This window comes from Actinia tenebrosa, unplaced genomic scaffold (assembly GCF_029948245.1).
Source record: "Actinia tenebrosa isolate PJP-AT-01 unplaced genomic scaffold, QUT_ActTen_1.0 PGA_scaffold1__47_contigs__length_23844297, whole genome shotgun sequence".
NCBI classification, from domain to species: Eukaryota; Metazoa; Cnidaria; class Anthozoa; order Actiniaria; family Actiniidae; genus Actinia; species Actinia tenebrosa.
This window is the reverse complement of record NW_028292578.1, coordinates 22,040,214-22,053,679: the sequence shown is the minus strand read 5'-3', so window position 1 is coordinate 22,053,679 and position 13,466 is coordinate 22,040,214. Positions and strand designations below refer to the sequence as shown.

The 13,466-nt window shown below is 38.4% G+C and overlaps 2 long non-coding RNA genes across 2 annotated transcripts in view; one reads left to right on the top strand and one right to left on the bottom strand.

The window, feature by feature from the left end:
• Window positions 1-46: 46 nt before the first annotated feature.
• LOC148910110 (uncharacterized) lies at window positions 47-10,135 on the top strand. Its single transcript, XR_016120327.1, has 3 exons — window positions 47-384; window positions 2,119-2,159; window positions 9,749-10,135. It is a non-coding gene; the product is annotated as an uncharacterized LOC148910110 (long non-coding RNA).
• A 3,227-nt stretch (window positions 10,136-13,362) lies between these two features.
• The window catches only part of LOC148910107 (uncharacterized), a 33,712-nt gene continuing 33,608 nt past the window's right edge, over window positions 13,363-13,466 (bottom strand). Inside the window, exon 2 of the long non-coding RNA XR_016120329.1 lies at window positions 13,363-13,397. This is a non-coding gene — a long non-coding RNA (uncharacterized LOC148910107). The remainder of the gene's footprint in view (window positions 13,398-13,466) is intronic.

Here is a 13,466-nt window from a genome sequence, read left to right as displayed (position 1 = left end):
AAAAAGGGCGTAAATTGAGTGCTATCTGCGGCTATATACCACAAGCAAAGAACGATTAAATAACTTAATGCACCTATCCTAGCTGAGCTGACGTGATAATGTCGGCGGACGGTAAGTCGAGAACTGCTGGATATTGAACGGGATGCAATATACAGGTTTCCTTTCTATTGCTTAAGTCGTTTTTCCTCAGTTTGCTAGTCATTATCTTCAAGGATCTGTCAGTTTGTTATCTGAACTTGACTGAAGTTATTGACCGTAAATTACACGGAATATCGTTGCAAGTACCTCGTCTTCACGGTTAATACAAGAGCAGACCTGTAGCCGGTGGGCTGTCTTCAAACCAAAGACTAGAAGACATCATCTTTAGAGAATCTTCGAGGTAAGGTTAGTATGCATGTCTCCTATAAGCGGTTATTAGAATTGTCTTGTGTTTTGAACATCTGCCAACCCTGACCAAAGCTAACAGACCTTTCTCTAAATGTTTGCTTTCCAATTAAACAGCATTCATTTTAAAATATAGTTATTGTTATTGAAAATCAATTCAAGTGTTTTGGTAGTGTTTGTATTATTACTAAACATGACTATATAATTGCTTTGTTACGGTTTTCTATTTGCATGTTTCTTGTGGGACTCTGGTCTCTATAGGTTTAGTGCGCCCAGGGTGATGTTTTTATAGAACATTTCAACTTACTTCATTCTTTCCACATTTATTTTTCTTTTCTATCACTTTTTTTATGTTTCGTTTTGTAGTCTTCAATGCAATCAAATTTTAATTGTTTATGGTTAAAAACACTAAACCCTTGAATTGTTTTTAGCAGTCGTCAATGAATCATTGCTAGGAGACAGAAAAGACTAAGTATATGAGAAACAAAACTGCCTACGAGGTCCCTTTTTAATAAACTACCGTAACAAGCCATTTATTGTGCTTTTAAATCTTAGCCTTGGGCTGTCTGGCTAATAGAAAGCATTCACTAGGTGCTGCAGTCGACTTCACATCCTGTCATTTGGAAACAGCCTCTCGTAAAGTGCTTACTCATTGGATAACACAAGAGTCTGAAAACGGGTGATTGCAGACTTTTAATCCCTCATGCACAGCTAACGCGTTAGTCAAAGTCTTGTCTCTTTAATCATTTCAACGAGGCTATATCACAAGAAACCTTAATCTAAAAATTGTTTGTGGCACGTAGTATAGCGAGTACAAATTAAAAAACTGAAAATACTCGAAACAACCTATTGTTAAATACAAAATATCGTGATCGCGTCCTGAGGAAGCTCTCCAGTTCTTACCATTTCAACTGACCACCCAGACAACAAAGATTTTGATTGATTTCGCGAACATTAAATAACTGGAGTATATATGCAGTATGAAAACAATCATAAAATATCATTAAACGAGGAATAATGACTACGACACAGTTAAGTAGCTAGTAGTAACACAGTAACGTATTGTTAAACCAATCACAGCGCGCGAAGTTAGTATATCCTATCAGAAAATGACACGGCACGGCACACCGTGATTTTTGTCAAAGTCCGATACAAAATCTGTTTTTTTTTTTGTGATGCGTTAGCCGTGAGGTGATCAGTGTTAGTATATTTTAACTAGCCATCTATTCATCCACTTAAGATATATTTGATCGACGAGCTAAAAACACGATCATTTAATCTTTCTATCAACCAATTCTTAAGGTGCATGTGACGTCATAGCCGCCATTTTGGTTGACTTTGGCAGAAGATTTGGTCTTGGTGCAAGTCTTTTATCGTGTCAAACAACACGGCAGCCATGTCTTTTGTCTTTCCATTCTCATGCCTGGGGACTGACATGCTCACTACCAATAAGAGTTCAATTCAAGTGTTGATAACTGATAATTTCATATCCTGTTATTATGCACGTAGCTCTTCAATCCATCTCATTCATTTGTTTTCTCAGAATGGTATTCCAAATAAATTTTTTATTCAGCCAATCAGAAGTCAGAAGTCGATAACGTTTTAGACAATGATAAAATGATACCCTAAAGGGTGTCAACCTTGTGATTGTAGAAACCTTGTGACAAAAACACCTTTTCATTTACCTACAGGATTTTTTATTGATTTTGATATTTTTATCTATCTTCATTCCAGGATTTTGACATCTTTCAAGGAGCAGAATTCGTCAAGTCGAGGTGGGTTCATCATAAACTTACAGTGCATTCATAGACAAGCTCTTTGAATAGAGACTATACGCGGTCTGCTTGCAGCCATTAGCGGGGCAAAATAGTGTTTTTAATCGGATTTTGTCGCTGAGACCAAATGCTCGTCCTCCACCACCAAATGATATCAGAATCAGTTATTAACTTCTAGGCAATCGTAAGTCACTCCCTGTTTTAGGGGTGAAAAATGAAATTGAACGTAAGGATTTCGGAATTTCTGAAGCGTAGATTTGATAAAATATAACGAATGTTTCGGCTATAACTTGTGATAGCATTCATCAGAATCACTAGTTATAGCCAATATATGTCATGTCTTTATCAAATATACTCGTTTTATTCCAATTCCTTATGTCTAAACGCGAAAGCCCCTATGAAATACTACTCGATTCCTATTTCGTTTAAATTCAAAATAACAAGCTTCGAGGAAAAATTCACAGCAAAAATGCTTTCAGGGATGTGATATTGTTTTAGGCTTTTTGAAATTCGAGTATGTTTATTGCGGAGCACTCAGAAAAACCTCTGATCATAAGTAGAAATATTTACTCTCTTGAATATCAAAGTGCGTGGTAACACTGGTATAGGAAGCGCAACGTATTGCCATTGTTCGATCAAGTCTTTTTTGAGTTATGTAGTAGATCTTTTAAGATAATTATTTGTGATATTTTAGTCAAAAACATTCAATGTTCCTTAAAAAAGACAAAGAAAATCAGTGAGAAATGATAAAAACAAAACGTTTGTACTTATTAAAACTTATCAGATGGGAAATGAAGAAGAGAGTCGTATTGTCAAAAGAAGGAAATTAAAAAGGATACTTAGAAATAGTCCAGCTGCTAACGTCAAAAAAAAAAAGGTCGAATTGTTCACTTTGATGATAAAAGCATGAAACTTGGCATGATTGCTAACCTCCCTGGGACAAACATTTTTTGATATGGGGCCAAGCGAAATTCGCTTGGGGACAGCAGGAATGGGCATGCCCGGAATTTCCGACATGGAAACGAGGCTACAACATAAAAACACCCTAAAATACGACAGTTTTGAGATACTTCCACCACTAAACATCGAATTTGTGTCAAGTGAGCAATTTCACTTGCTTTGAGTTGAATAATCACGATCACGTGATCGTTTTAAAAAAAATCGACTTTAGCTTGGGATCCCTGTGTCGAAAAATCAAAAAGTTCCTATTTTTGTGGCTTTTTGAGTAAGATATATAACTATAATATTTTCTGCTAATCATATAAATCGGTTTGATAAAGTATCAATTTGAAAAAGGCCTTTGTATCTTCATATTACGTATAATATGCAAATTGGTGCCCAGTCTCAACTCGGTTTTCAAGATGGCAGCCTCCAGGGATACTTACAGCTACTGCAGGTAAGAATATTATTTTGTTTCTCTTGGTTATATCCAATCAATTTTTTCTTTTTCTTTTTTCTATATTTACCTTAGGAATTCATAACCTCTTCAACTCGTTCGTCTTTTCTAAATAAAGTATGACATCGCGCTTAATTATTTGACTGAATCATTTGAACTCGACTGAAATCTATTCGAGATAAAAGCCTGAACTTAGTCGAATGAATTACAATCAAAATAATCAAGATTAACTGCATGTCACCATAACTCTCAACTTGTATTAAGTAAAAGTTAAATAATGGTGTCAAATTAATCATTTTAGTTGAAATCCCCATGGATTGGAGCAAGTGTGTCATTTGCCAGCGGAAAACAAAAGAAGGATTGCAATGTCCGGCAAATACAAAGCGCAAAGATGGGAGTGTTGGCTATACCTCATTTGCGAGTAACATTCTAGAGTTTAAAAGCATTAGTGGTGTTCCTAAATGGTTGAATCTAAGTTTACTTGACGAAGGACTAGGGATAGAAGAAACTCTTAGACAGAGAAATGCATCATGGCATAAGACGTGCCGAGACATTTTTAATAATACGAAACTTGAGCGAGCAAAGAAAAGAAAACTTTCTGGTCAGCCTGATGCTAATGAAGACGATACCCAGATTGAAAGTGACGGGAGCGTTTGCAGTCCACTCAAAACAAGAAGATCCAGTGCCACATTGTCTTCCAAAGCCCTCTACTACTACTGTTTTTTCTGTGACAAGGAAGACAATCCCATAAATCTACATTCATTTTCAACATTTGATGTGAACAAAAAGGTTGAGAGTTGTATAGATGCGGTGAATGACAACAAGTTAAAAGCAAAGTTAAATACGTGTGGAGATTTAATGGCAGCTGAGGCCAAATACCACACTAAGTGCTTGGTGAGATTATATAATCGAGCCCGGCAGACAGCAAAAGTACAGCTGCAGAATGACGCAGAAAGGCCACCAATAGAATTAGAAGAGCTTGCATTTGCAGAACTTTTCGCCTATATCGACGAAAGTCTTGAATCAGAAGACTTGCCTGTATTAAAATTATCTACTTTGGTGAAATACTTCTCGTTAAAGCTGCATGAGCTTGGAGTAAAGTGTGATAATAAAATTAACTCAACTCGACTTAAGGACAGGATCTTGGAAACATTTTCTGACTTGACAGCTCACTACGAGGGAAGAGAAGTACTACTGGTACTGAGGCAACACATTGGAGGAGCTTTGAAGGAGGCAAAAAAGGGAAGTTCAGATGCATGGTACTTGGCCAAAGCAGCACAAATAGTACGAAGAGAAGTTCTGAAAACAGAAAACTCTTTCAATGGCTCATTTTCATCAGGGTGCCAGAATGAAGCTACTCCTGCATCTCTAAAAACCCTAGTCGGTATGATTATGAAAGGCTCTACAGCAAATGTAGATATGGCCGACAGTCAGGCCTGCTTGACAGTGTCTCAGCTCGTCGTATTTAATACCAAATTACGTCCCTGTAATCGAGAAACTACTCATCATGTTCGATGGAGAGAGTGTCCACTGTCTATCTATACAGCTCTGAAAATTCACGGAATGACAAGGGATAAGAGTCTTATAGACACGTTTTATAATCTAGGAATTTGCATTTCATACGACAGGCTGCTATCTATATCTACTGACATTTCTAACAGTGTGCTAGAATTGTATGAATGTGAAGGCATTGTTTGCCCACCCAAACTAAGAGAAGGTCTGTTCACAACGGCTGCGACAGATAATATTGACCACAATCCTAGTGCAACGACATCCCGCGATTCCTTTCATGGCACTGCCATTTCATTGACTCAGCATCCTTCTTCAGATAATCTTGGCAATGAAAGACCTACCCCTACCTTTGATCCAACAAAGAGAAATGATTCTAAAAAACTTGCTGAGTTACCGAAACTCTACAAAGATGTTTTGCCTGTGTGCCTAAACACCACTGAATATGATGTACCGGAAGTTCATCAGCTATCTCGACTATCTCAATCTGTCGACGCAAATCCTGGCGAAAGAAACATTGAAGAAGAAGATTGGCTTGTCAACGCGAAGGAAATCCTATCGAAGGGCGAGTTGGGGGAAGAGGATTTCATATCCTGGGCAGCATACCGTGCCTCAAAGTCTTCACTTTCAAATCACGAGCCAGCAATCATCTCACTATTACCAATGTTTATGGAAAATGCACATTCCTTTGCGATGATTGTCCATTCTATGAGAGTCATCAAAGATGCTACACAATTTCTCAACCCTAACCAGATTCCAGTGCTTACTCTTGACCAGCCTCTGTTTGCTTTGGCCAAGCAAATCCAGTGGACCCTTGGTGGTACATATAGCGAGGACAATTTTGTCATCATGTTTGGTGCACTACACATCGAAATGGGAGTATTCAAGATGATTGGAAAATGGCTCGGTGGAAGTGGCTGGACTGAAGCTCTATGCAATGCAAATGTAGCAACCCAGGGAGTGGCGGAGTCCTTCGTAAAGGCTAGCCATTTAACGCGGACCCGGAGAGCGCACCAAGTAACAGCAGTAAGCCTTTATGTGCTCATGCATAATGCATACATCGACCACGCCAAAGATGTTGAAGAACCCAAGCCGTTTTTAGAATGGAAAGAGAGCATGCTAGAATGCCCGCAGTTTTTATACTGGTCCACATTTCTAGATCTAGAACTCCTCTCTTTGAAATTGGTCAGGTCAATAAGAGAAGGTAACTTTTCAATGTTCATCAAGTCTATGAAGGAGATAATACCATGGATGTTTGCTCTTGATCACCCGAACTATGCCAGATGGCTATCTGTGCATTATCGTGACATGTGCACCCTACAAGCCAAACACCCAGATGTCTACGCTAACTTTTGCAATGGTTCTTTTGTGGTACATAAGAGCAAAAGGCTGTTTTCGTCCATAGCACTAGACCATGCTCACGAGCAAGAGAATGCCAAAGTCAAAGGAGAAGGAGGTGCCGTGGGTCTGACAGAAAACCCTGCAGCATTGAGAAGATGGATGGTGTCAGGTCCTGAAGTAGCAAGAATGATCGAGGAGTTTGAAGATTTGGCAAATCAAGCTCATGATATCCAACACCATGAACAGCAACCCGGTGTGCAGAGTGCCTTCGCAAAAGATGTCAAAAGTCTCATTGCCTCCCTTGAAGAAATGGGAAATCCCTTTCTTGAAGAAGGGAAAGACCTCATTGCATTACACACAAGGGATATCATGGATTCAGCTGTTGTTGACGCAGTCAAGAGTGTTAAAAAGGTTGGAAAAGACCAATTCAATTTGTTCTTCCAAGAGCGGCTCGTCGAGAGAAAGAAGCCTATTACTGACCCTATACCAAGAAACAACTTCCATATTTTCTCACCCATTGGCAAGAAAACCACATCAAAAGAAGGCGCTAAATTACAAGTGCTAAAAGAAGACTGCGCACTTTTTTCCAGGTTATACATCTCTTGTCAAAGCCGAGATGGAAATCTTGAAGAGTTCTTCAAGTTCGAAAATCAGCCTTGGCCGCCATCTCTCTCGCAAGTAGGGCAGCTAAGAACAGGACAAAAAGCAGAATTGATAAAGTGTTTGCCGAAACCGTCGCCTGAGGTTGCAGGACACCCAAGTGTAGATGCAATTATTCTTGATGGTGCAGTTATTGTCCAAATGTTGCCACCCAAAACCGCAAGCACATTTGACGATTACTTCAATGCGGTATTTGCACCCTATATTCTCAGACAGCTAGAGTCAGTGAAGCGACTTGACATAGTATGGGATGTGTACCGAGATGACTCTCTGAAAAGATCTACTCGAGAGAAGAGAGGTTATGGTCAACGTAGAAAGGTATGTGCTGCAAAACCATAATCAGTGTACATTGGATATATTTAAGATAGAACATTCGATTAATTTGAGAACATTTTCCCCCCTGTAAAACAGGTGCTTCCATCGACAAGAATTCCTCGGGGCTGGAAAGGGTTTCTTAGAGTCAATGAAAATAAAGACGAGTTTTTCAAACTCCTTGCTAACAAGGTACAGTGATAATGAATACAAATGCGATAGCAGTGTGCATGGTTGCAAACATTAAATTTTATTTGAAATAATTAATTTTTTGGTCACAACACAACTTAATTTCGAATGTCAACCTACGTTTAACACTAACATCCATTCCATTCATTTCGTTATCAGGTTGTTTCTCTTGACATTCCAGATGGCAAAGAGATCTATTCAACACACGCTGACAGGGTCTTATCTTCAGTTAACAGAGTGGATATGAGTCTTCTTCAACCTTGTACCCACGAAGAAGCGGACACCCGTTTGATGATTCATACACTTGATGCTAATTGTTGTGGCCATCGAAAGATAAAGATTAGAAGTAACGACACAGATGTAGTTGTGCTCGCAATATCAGTTGTAAATTCTCTTCAGGTAGATGGATTATGGATCACCTTTGGTTCAGGAAAGCATCTTTGCAACATTCCTGTGCATTCCATCGCATCTATATTAGGCCCAGGAAAAGCATCAGTATTGCCTATGTTTCACGCCATTACCGGGTGTGATACTGTCTCTTTTTTTGGTGGCCGCGGAAAGAAGACAGCATGGGACGTGTGGAACGTGTTTACAGACCTGACACCAGCTCTGCAAACTCTCAAAGAATCTCCTGAAGATAAAGGATCTATTGCCAAAGTTGAACGTTTTGTCGTTCTTTTGTACGACCGTACCAGTAACATCAAGACAGTTAATCAAACAAGGCAAGAGTTATTTTCAAAGAAGGCAAGGAACCTCGACAATATCCCTCCCACACAAGCTGCACTGTTACAGCATATCAATAGAGCTATATTTCAAGGAATTCATATTTGGGGCCAAACACTTCTGAAGCAACCAGTTTTACCCAGTCCTTCAGAATGGGGATGGCAGAAAGATGGCAGTTCATGGGCTCCATATTGGACGACTCTTCCTCAAGCAAAGGAAAGTTGCTACGAGCTTATTCGATGCGGATGCAAGACTGCTTGCAAAGGACGGTGTAAGTGTAAAAATGCTAATTTGGTTTGTACAGGCTTATGTGGTTGCGGAGGAAGCTGTACACAGAAAGATGAGTAACCAAGTGGACAGAAATTTCATGAGCAAACAATGAATGATATTTAATCCTGAAACATTTTAATTATTCATGCGGTATAAATTGTTTTATATATGACTTGAAGTTTTTAGTATTTCCGTTTAATCAAAACAAAGATGATCTCAATTGGCCTAAAAAAGCCACAAAAATAGGAACTTTTTGATTTTTCGACACAGGGATCCCAAGCTAAAGTCGATTTTTTAAAAAAACGATCACGTGATCGTGATTATTCAACTCAAAGCAAGTGAAATTGCTCACTTGACACAAATTCGATGTTTAGTGGTGGAAGTATCTCAAAACTGTCGTATTTTAGGGTGTTTTTATGTTGTAGCCTCGTTTCCATGTCGGAAATTCCGGGCATGCCCATTCCTGCTGTCCCCAAGCGAATTTCGCTTGGCCCCATATCAAAAAATGTTTGTCCCAGGGAGGTTAGCAATCATGCCAAGTTTCATGCTTTTATCATCAAAGTGAACAATTTTTGACGTTAACAGCCGGACTAAAATGAATTGATGAGGGGGAAAAAACACGCATCCTCCATGTGAGGGCTGTTAGTGTCCTAAGTAGGTTTGAAGTACCCGGCTGTACTCAACAAGATAAGTACTGATTGGTTAAGTGATTTTACACACTAACTAACCTAGCTAGATACTGACATGCTCAAAACTGTTCTAGCTACAGCTATAATGTGTATACTAGACAATATATCCATTTTCAAGGGCGGCTGATTCCGTATAGAGAGTGAAATCTTGAATTATAATAGAAAAAGAAAAATCACAAAAGAAATAGAAAAAGAAAAGAAGAGGTTTTGTATATTGTTTTCCTTTTTCGATATGAAAGAAGTGTTCCATAGAGAAGCCAAGTGTCCCTTCTGAGCGTGTCTACTGTTCGATTGATCTTACTTAATAGAATCAGCTATTTTACTGTTATCTTATCTACTCCTTCATTAGCTACTGAGCATGGCTAAAGTTAAAAGATCCCTCTAAATCCACAGGAAGTTCTTCAGTATGAGCCATGAAGGAAATTGTTTATTTACAAAGAGCTTTTCCATTATTCCTTTCCCTGCTCTAATGGAAATTATCTACCCATTTGTCATTGTAGATGATCGACTAAAGTGAACGTCATAACCTGGTTTGTCATAGCTTGACAAGAAGCCCTCAGTTGTAGTAACTTAAAATGTCAAGTACCGATCGTAATTTGGTTTAGTTCCGCTATGGATTCTAGCCAGATGACACGCTACATTAGGTTAACGTGAGCTTATTTGATTGACCTTCCCGGAACGAACGAATTAATATCATAGATCCATTTCACTGCCCTTTAAAAGACTTAACTGACAAAAATGAAAACAACTTTCCTGACTTAGACAACACTTTAGCATGGCCTTATTAAAGCTTTTAATATAAGTTGATCCTACTTCCAACCACTCATAAATCAGTGGACCCTTGTCTGACACAGGGCCGATATAGCTGACTAGTGACGGCTACATAACCCGAGGGGGGGGGGGGGGGGGGGCTTCATGTATGAAGGGTGGGGATAATAGTGAAAAAGATACATTTAACCTCTAAAAGATATAGTTTGGGCGTGGTCTCGTCTGCTTTATCATTAACCCGAAAATATACGACCTTGAATTAAGATTAAACTAGCGCAGTTTTGATATGATAAATAGACGGGAAGCTTCAGTTATATTGTTGACATTTACAGGCCAAGAATACTAATGTACTTATAACTGATATGCGGTTATGTTTGGGGCCACCAATTGCGTATCCTTAAAAGATACCACACGTGTTGAAAACCAACAGATTTTCCTTTTCACAATAGATCAATATTCATACTAAATAAAGCTTAACTAACTAGCTCTTTGAAAGGAAGGCCAATGTCTAATGAATTAATACTGAATACTGTATATTGAACAGATAGCGACTCAAGTAATGGAATTGTAGTAAATTGGAAAGACAGTAAACCAATCCCAGGCAAACCAACATGTTATAAATGTTATTTATTGTAGCATACTTCTTTCTAAACACAAAAAATATCCTCTTAATTTTGCCATTTCTTTTTTAAGAACAAATAGGTTGTCTTCTCGTGTTTATCAAAATAATAAAAATGTCACGTGTCTGTACTAGAGAGCAATTCATTTTGTTTTCATCTAAAATTGTTGATCTCGAAACGGGTTGTAGAAAGTGTGTTTGATCTGCAGTAAATTTCACCCATTGGTTCAAAATGGTCATTCATTTGATCTCAAGGTTTTCCTCCCTCTCAAAAATTGACTTCTAAATTCCAGTTAGGATCCAGTGGAAGAAAAGCCGCTTTGTGCGGGAACCACTGTTAATTTCCAATTATTTATTTGTTTCACTTATTTATTATATTTTCATTTATAAATACAAATAACAGAATGAATTTATCCATTTATCTATCATCGATAATACAATGTCAAAGAACTGAGTATAAAACAACAAAGTGCATTGAGATTAGTAGATTTAAACTAAATAAGTAGAATAAATCGAATGGATATGGAAATGAATTCAATATTAGTTACCGCCTCCAAAATCCGACTCGCTCGTTTGGATATCAGCGTTCACTATATTTTTTCGCTGCTGGATTCAAGAGATGAGGGTAGGTTTTTGATCACAAATATTCAGCATCAAAGATATTAAAAGTAAACAAGACGATATACGAAAAGAAAAATCATTTTAAAATCCTGAATAAATTGATTTCAGTAATAATCTGCAAGCTATAAAGATTTGCATTGATTTCGATGGTACGTTTGTGTAGTTATAATCCAGGATATCTATTGTTCTTTGATATATATATCATTAAGTATCTTAATTAATATCAAGAAAGATGCACGATTACTTGGTCGTGCGCTGTTTACTCATTAGTGGCAGCTGCTGGATCATGCCTTGCAACTAGCTTTACTCAGTTCTAGCATAGTTAATTAACTATGGTTCTAGACTAATATCCAACCCAATACCACTATTATCATCATCATTCAACATCAACGACAGTGACATTCTAATTGGAATTTAGGAGTTAATTTTTGCGAATAGAGGAAAATTCCGGGGAACCAGGAGAAAAAAACCCTCGAAGCACAGGAGAGAACCAACAAACAACCCTCAAAGCACAGGAGAGAACCAACAAACAACCCTCAAAGCACAGGAGAGAACCAATAAACAACCCTCAAAGCACAGGAGAGAACCAATAAACAACCCTCAAAACACAGGAGAGAACCAACAAACAACCCTCAAAGCACAGGAGAGAACCAATAAACAACTCTACTCACATATGACACCGAGCCGAGGGAGTTAAAACCGGAAAGCATTTGTGAGAGGCGACCGCTCTCACTGCTAAGCCATTGAACATGTCATCATCTTTCCTACTCATTGTCATCATCAGCATCAACGTCATTATCATCGTATATCATATTCATCGTCATCATCAGCATCAACGTCATCATCCACATCATTATCATCATCTTTCACATTCAAGTAATCTTCATCATCGTCTTTGTCGTCATCATCACCCAGAGCACCTGTTATTGCAGTTGTCGTACGTTTATAGTGATTACGAGTCAGAGCACGACTTGATCAGAACATAATATGAGACAAATTCGATACATTCAGAAAATACTTATTTGGGTCGTAAAGATACTTGTAACCCTTGTAAATTCTCTAGACCGTTAATTATCTTTCTAGAAGTCTTCATCAAAAGAGCACTAAACAGCATGGTGTGTCATCTTCTAGAGATGACTGCTTTTGGTTTTACCAGTAGATGTACTCATGGTTCTGAACATGGTGTGTCATGAGGTAGTCTTCTAGAGATGACTGTTTTAGTTTTACCAGTAGATGTACTCATGGTTCTGATATGGTGTGTCATCTTCTAGAGATGACTGCTTTGGTTTTACCAGTAGATGTACTCATGGTTCTGAACATGGTGTGTCATGAAGTAGTCTTCTAGAGATGACTGTTTTGGTTTTACCAGTGGATGTACTCATGGTTCTGAACATGGTGTGTCATGAAGTAGTCTTCTAGAGATGACTGCTTTGGTTTTACCAGTAGATGTACTCATGGTTCTGAACATGGTGTGTCATGAAGTAGTCTTCTAGAGATGACTGTTTTGGTTTTACCAGTAGATGTACTCATGGTTCTGAACATGGTGTGTCATGAGGTAGTCTTCTAGAGATGACTGTTTTGGTTTTACCAGTAGATGTACTCATGGTTCTGAACATGGTGTGTCATGGGGTAGTCTTCTAGAGATGACTGTTTTGGTTTTACCAGTAGATGTACTCATGGTTCTGAACATGGTGTGTCTTACCAGTAGATGTACTCATGGTTTGTGGTTTAGATTTTTGGTCTTCTTGTAACGTTATCGTTCACTTCAATTAGGGACTGTTCATTAATTATGTCTCAGGGGGGGCTGGAGGAAAAATCGAAAAAAACCTTGGAAAAATTCACGTCCCCCCCAATTCTATCTAAAAAACATATATTGACCCCCCCCCTCCTTGTGACCTTTTAGACATACCTTAATTATTTATTTCAAGTCAGCAAATACTATTAAAGCCCCCTACTTTGTGTGATTTTTTTTACAAGCCCCCTTCTTTAATATATATTGACCCCCCCCCCTCCTTGTGACCTTTTAGACATACCTTAATTATTTATTTCAAGTCAGCAAATACTATTAAAGCCCCCTACTTTGTGTGATTTTTTTTACAAGCCCCCTTCTTTTCCTCCACCCCCCCCCCCCCCCCCCCCCCCTCGCACCGCATAATTAATGAACAGTCCCTTACATAATGATGTCAAGTTTCCAACTCAAAAGGAACCCG